At 38.2% G+C, this 6,786-nt stretch overlaps 1 long non-coding RNA gene across 4 annotated transcripts; it reads left to right on the top strand.

Annotated features, from left to right (window-relative positions):
- Positions 1-10: 10 nt before the first annotated feature.
- LOC124895164 lies at positions 11-6,786 on the top strand. 4 transcript variants are annotated; one of them, XR_007051547.1, is made up of 4 exons: positions 11-1,870; positions 2,916-2,982; positions 3,058-3,227; positions 5,872-6,786. It is a non-coding gene; the product is annotated as an uncharacterized LOC124895164 (long non-coding RNA). The 4 variants fall into 4 exon arrangements; XR_007051545.1 differs by having other exon boundaries at positions 2,916-3,227; positions 5,872-6,780; XR_007051546.1 differs by having other exon boundaries at positions 3,058-5,894.

A 6,786-nucleotide genomic window follows, 5' to 3' on the forward strand; every position in this document is an offset into this window, starting at 1 on the left:
ATGAAGGAAAATATTTTCTGGAGTTGAGAAACATAAAGCCAAAACATGATATGGGAAAAATGAGGCTACATAGAGTTGAGGATTTTCATTGAAAGGGTTGTTGCCTCTCTCTGCGTTCAGCCAATGATTTCTCCATTCCAACAACCCTTTTATCAATTTCAAACAAAGGGAGTATGCTAGCAACATGTCGTTTGGATTGTGTTTACATATGGTTTCAAAGGGTTTCTATGCCCTTCAAGTCATTCTTTTTTCTCTTTTTCTTATTAATGCTTCACCGGACTTTAAATGTTGCCGGTGGAGCTGGTGTAAGCAGCGCTGGTGAGTATTATTGATGGCTTTAAAGAGGCAATGATGATTTTTGCCAATTTTTATTCCCTTCTGAGCTGATCATCGAGCATTTGAGATTATCCGACATGTATCTTGGTGGGGCATGTTCTCAGATTTTCTGGGGGGATTTTGCAGCCATGGTGTGGTTGGACTCTCTTTTTGCTTTTTGTCTGAGCTTAATACAGATCTGAGCCTCACTTTCTCTATCAGTTTAGGAATTGAATAAAGCAAAAAGCTTAGAAGGATAAGAATGAGGCTAACAGGGAGTTGAGGATTCTTCATTGAAAGCGTGGTTGCCTCTCTCAGTGTTCAGCCAATGATTTCTCCATTAATGTAAGAACCCCAACAATCCTCTTCTCTATATCTCTATCTATATATCTGTACTATATATCTATGAGAAGTGACTTGAACTTTTTGCACTTCATTAAAAATCATCGCAATAGACAAAATCGTCTAATTTTAAATAGTCAAAGCTGACATATGTGTGGCACGTACGGTTAAACTAGTATTATATTAAAAGCACGAAGGCCCTAGCAAAATGCCGTTTGCATTTTTTAATCCTTTTAAAATAGTGTCCACACCGGACAAAATAGTCATTTAATTATTTTTCTAATATTTTGAAATAGTCATTTAATAACTCTCCCACCGAGCATTCAGTGCTGCTGGTGGGGGTAGTGGCAGCTGTGGGGGTGAGTATAATCGGCGGTTTGAAAGAGGTGATGAAGATTTTGTCAATTTTTAATGCCCTTTTGAGCTGATTTATTGGGCATTTGAGGTTATCCGACCAGTATTTTGGCGGGGCATGCCACCAGATTTTCTGGTAGTTTTTGCAGCCATGGTATTGTTGGACTCTCTTTTTGCCTGAGCTAACACAGATCTGAGACTCAATATACTGCTCTCTTAGTCAATTTTAACTAAGGGAGAATGGAAAGAATGAGGCTAACAGGGAGTTGAGGATATTTCATTGTAAGGGTGGTTACCTCTCTCTGCATCAGCCTATGATTTCTCCATTCTTGTAAGAATCCCAACAACCCTTTTATAGATTTTGACGAAGGGAAATATATATAATGAACATAATCTGTTTGAAAGTTTTTCTACACCCTTCAACTCTTTTTTTTCTCTCTCTTTTTTTGCTAATGGTTCTGTTGGAGCATTCAGTGCTGAGTACAATCGGTGGCTTTAAAGAGGCAATGATGATTTTGTTATATTTTATTCCCTTCTGAGCTGATTTATTGAGCATTTGAGGTTATCCGACGCGTATCTTGGCGGGGCATGCCACCAGATTTTCTGATGGTTTTGCAGCCATGGCGTTGTTGGACTCTCTTGCTGCCCGAGCTTAATACAGATCTGAGCCTCAATTTTCTGTATTCATCTTGGATTTGTTTTATATTTAGGGCGTGTTTGGTATGAAGGAAAATATTTTCTAGAGGTGAGGAACATAAAGCAAAAATAGCAGAAGGGAATGAGGCTACACAGAGTTGAGGATTTTTGTTGAAAGGGTGGTTGCCTCTCTCTGCCTTCAGCCAATGATCTCTCCATTAATGTAAGAATCCCGGCAACACTTTTATCAATTTCAAACAAAGGGAGTATATTCGTAACATATTTGGATTGTTGTTACATATTGTTTCAAAGGGTTTCTTCACACTTTAATATAATAATTTAAACATAACATATATTTTATTGTAAGCACATATATATTTTACCACCAAAAGTTCAAATGGTTAATGGAACGTCACTTTTGCGTTTTGTCATATAGTACCTCTTTTCCTTGTTTCTAGAGGCATTGAGAGACGCATCAATTTGAATCATATTTGTAGTACGATTATTTTTTTTGTCTTTCTATATTTAAAATCTTTTCTTATTTTTACCTCACTATGTCGGAATATACTGGGTTTGTTGTTGTTGTTGTTGTAAAGTTAAAACTGTAAAATATCTTTAATTACTTAAAACTTTTAAAAATTTGGTACTTTTTACATTTTTCTTATTCTAACGCTTTCATATTTATTTCTGGATTTTCCAAATCTTCTTAAACTAATGAAAAGGGTATTAGTTGTCATTAGTTCTTGTGACTTCTAATAAGGAAAGATTGTACTATAAATATTTAATTAATTTTCATCTCTTAAATTTCCCTCCCCAGACCCCAATGTTTGGGAATACACTGGGTTTGTTGTTGTTGTTGTTGTTCAGCTCTTAAATTTTAGAAAAATAGTGAAAAGACGATTTTGTCTAAAGCAGATATAGTGAAAGAAAAAAAGTTCAAACAATATTTCTAAGGCCCTTCACACTTTTAATATAGTATTGATTAAAAGCATGAAGGCCCTAGGAAAATGTTGTTTGCATTTTTTTATCCTTTTAAAATGATGTCCACACTGGACAAAATAGCCATTTAATTATTTTTCTAATATTTAGAAATAGTCATTTAATAACTCTCCCACCGAGCATTCAGTGGTGCTGTTGAGGGTAGTGGAAGCTATGGGGGTGAGTATAATCGGTGGTTTGAAAGAGGTGATGATGATTTTGTCAATTTTTAATGCCCTTCTGAGCTGATTAATCAGGCATTTGAGGTTATCCGACTCGTATCTTGGCAGGGCAACCCACCAAATTTTCTGGTAGTTTTTGCAGCTATGGTGTTGTTGGACTCTCTTTTCGCCTGAGGTAACACAGATCTGAGCCTCAATTTACTGGTCTTTTCGTCAATTTTAACTGTGGGAGTATTATTAACATCTTCAGGCTCAGAAGGAAAAAAATGAGTCTAACAGGGAGTTGAGGATTTTTCATCGAAAGGGTGGTTGCCTTTCTCTGCATCAGCCAATGATTTCTCCATTCTTGCAAGAATCCCAACAACCCTTTTATTAATTTGAACGAAGGGAAATGTATAGTCAACATCATTTGTTTGAAAGGTTTTCGACACTCTTCAACTCTTTCTTTTCTCTTTTTTTTTTAATGGTTCTGTTGGAGCATTCAGTGCTGAGTATAATCAGTGGCTTTAAAGAGTCAATGATGATTTTGTCATATTTTATTCCCTTCTGAGCTGATTAATTGAGCATTTGACGTTATCCGACGCGTATTTTGGCGGGGCATGCCACCAGATTTTTCGATGGTTCTGCAGCCATGGCATTGTTGGGCTCTCTTGCTGCTTGAGGCTGCATTTGTTTTTTTTTAAGATTCAGAAGTCTGAATCTGAATGATTAAGATGTTATCTCTAGATCTGAAAACTGAATGATTAAGACTGTTTGTTTTCACTATCTGAATGTGCAAACAAAATTTATTTGTATATATAATAAAATAAAAAATACAATTCAAATACAAAAACTTATTATATATCAGAAAAGTATGTAATTTAATATTTATTTGTTGAAAAAATTATTATTTGATTGAAAAAAAATATTTATGTTCGTTAGTGATAGTGGAGATGTTTTATAATGGTGTTTGCAGTGACAATGATTGATGTTAGTGATTAGTAATGTTAGTGGTGATAGTTGTGATGGTTGTAGTGACTGTTATGATGGTGATAGTTGATGGTGGTGGTTGTGATGTGACGTTGCTTGATGTTAGTAGTTAAGAGGTGTTGATTGTGATGACTGAAAAATGAATGCATGCTAGTTGACGATGTGTATGGAGTGGAGTGTTAGCCAGTCAAGAATTCTCACATTCAAAATTTGAAGGTGGCAGAAATGCGGATGTTGCGTTGGATGTGTGGGCTTACTAGGGGTGATAGAGTTCAGAATGATGGCTTCAGTGGAGGATAAGATGCGGGAAGTCCGATTGAGATGGTTTGGACACGTGATGAGAAAGTGCACAGATGCACCGGTTCGTAGGTGTGAGCGGCTAGCTTTGGATGGCTTCAGACGGGGCAGGGGTAGGCCAAAGACATACTGGAGAGAGGTGATTAGGCGGGACATGGAGCAGTTACAATTACAGCTCATTGAGGACATGACCCTAGATAGGAAGTTATGGAGGTCGCGTATTAGGATAGAAGGCTAGTGCGGTTTGGGTCGGTAGGGTAGGGCGTAGCTTGGTGGGTGTATTATTCTTGGTATGCTACCTTGTTGCATGCTGTATTGCGATGGTGTACTATTCTTTGGTTGCTATTCCTTGTGGGTGGTGTATTTATGTTTTGTCATCTTGTTACGTGCTTTTTTGCGGATTTGATTAATATTCTTTGTCTTGAGCCGGGGGTCTATTGGAAACAGCCTTGCTATTTCTCCGGAGGTAGTGGTATGGACTGCGTATATCTTACCCTCTCCAGACCCCACTATGTGGGAATACACTAGGTTTGTTGTTGTTGTTGATGCTAGTTGACGATGTGTTGGTGCTAGTTGGAGATCTTGTTAGTTGTGATGGTGGAGATGGTTGTTAGTAGAGATAAATTGTAGCGATGATAGTGATTGAAGTGATAGTAGAGGTGGCGTTACTAGTGACAATGGTGGTGGTCGCCGAAGAATGTGTGGAGGTTGTGATGTATTAATGGTAGTTAGTGGTGGTACTAGTTGTGATAGATGAGTTGGTCGATAGTAGAAATTGGCCGGTAGTGGTTGTTGATGGTGGTGGTGTTGACGGTGATGGTGGCGGTAAATATAATTAGGATAATAGAGGTAGTAGGTGTGGTAGCGGTTGACAATAATGGTTGGTAGCAATATTTGTTGTAGATGGTGGTTGAGATGGTGGAGGTGGTTGTTGTTGGTGGGTGGTGGTTGACAATGATGGTGTTAGCAGAGGTGGTGACTGATGATTATGAATAAAGTGGCAGTGAATATTATCTAACACCAAAATACCTCTTCAGACCTATTAAGACTTGATTCTAGATCTGAATGATTAAGACCTATTTAGACATATTAAGAGCTAAAATCTCAATAAAAAATAAATGTACTTAATGATTTGAAGTTTGAACCATTCAGATTCAGACCTCTTACCTCTATTAAGTGCAAATAAATGAGCCTCGAGCTTAATACAAATCTGAGCCTCAATTTTCTCTATTCAGCTTGGATTTGTTTTATATTTAGGGTGTGTTTGGTATGAAGGAAATTATTTTCTAGAGTTGAGAAATATAATGCAAAAATATCAGAAGGGAAAGAATGAGGCCACAAAGGGTTGAGGATTTTCATTGAAAGGGTGGTTGTCTCTCTGCATTCAGCCAATGATTTCTCCATTAATTTAAGAACCCCAACAACCCTTTTATCTATTTCAAACAGAGGGAGTATGAAGGGGAGCCTTGGAGTAACTGGTAAAGTTGCTGCCATGTGACCAAGAGGTCACGGGTTCAAGCCTTGGAAACAGCCTCTAGCAGAAATGCAAGGTAAGGCTGCGTACGATACACCCTTGTAGTGGGGCTCTTCCCGGGACACCGCGCATAGCGGCAGCTTTAGTGCACCGGGTTGCCTTTTTTTTTTAAACAAAGGGAGTATATTAGTAACATGTCGTTTGGATTGTTGTTACATATTGTTTCAAAGGGTTTATATGACCTTCAACTCATTCTTTTTTTCTCTTTTTCTTATTAATGCTCCGCCCGACTTTGAATGTTGCCGGTGGAGTTGGTGGAAGCAGCGCTGGTGAGTCTTATTGGTGGCTTTAAAGAGGCAATGGTGATTTTTGCCAATTTTTGTTCCCTTCTGAGCTGATTCATCGAGCATTTGAGATTATCCGACACGTATCTTGGCGGGGCCTGTTCTCAGATTTTCTGGTGGTTTTTGCAGCCATGGCTTGGTTGGACTCTCTTTTTGCTTTTTGCGTGAGCTTAATTCAGATCTGAACCTCACTTTTTCTTGAATAAAGCAAAAAGCTCAGAAGGAAAAGAATGAGGCTAACAGGGAGTTGAGGATTTTTCATTGAAAGCGTGGTTGCCTCTCTCAGTGTTCAGCCAATGATTTCTCCATCAATGTAAGAACCTCTACATTCTCTTAGCTATATCTATACTATATATCTTTGAGAAGTGATTTGAACTTTTTGCACTTCATTAAAAATCTTCGCAATAGACAAAATCGTCTAATTTTAAATAGTCAAAGGTTACACGGGGGAGGCACGTGCGGTTAAACTAGTATTATATCAAATGCACGAAGGCCCTAGCAAAATGCCGTTTGCATTTTGTAATCCTTTTAAAATAGTTTCCACACCGGACAAAATTCTCATTTAATTATTTTTCTAATATTTAGGAATAGTCATTTAATAACTAATCTGCCGAGCATTCAGTGCTGCTGGCGGGGGGGGGGGGGGGAGTGGAAGCTGTGGGGGTGAGTATAATCGGTGGTTTGAAAGAGGTGATGAAGATTTTGTCAATTTTTAATGCCCTTCTAAGCTATTTTTCGGGCATTTGAGGTTCTGTCCCATATTTTGGCGGGGCATGCCACCAGATTTTCTGGTAGTTTTTTGCAGCCATGGCGTTGTTGGACTCTCTTTTTGCCTGAGTTAACACAGATCTGAGCCTTAATATACCGGTCTCTTTGTCAATTTTAACTAAGGGAG

Source organism: Capsicum annuum, unplaced genomic scaffold (assembly GCF_002878395.1).
Source record: "Capsicum annuum cultivar UCD-10X-F1 unplaced genomic scaffold, UCD10Xv1.1 ctg80327, whole genome shotgun sequence".
Taxonomy (NCBI): Eukaryota; Viridiplantae; Streptophyta; class Magnoliopsida; order Solanales; family Solanaceae; genus Capsicum; species Capsicum annuum.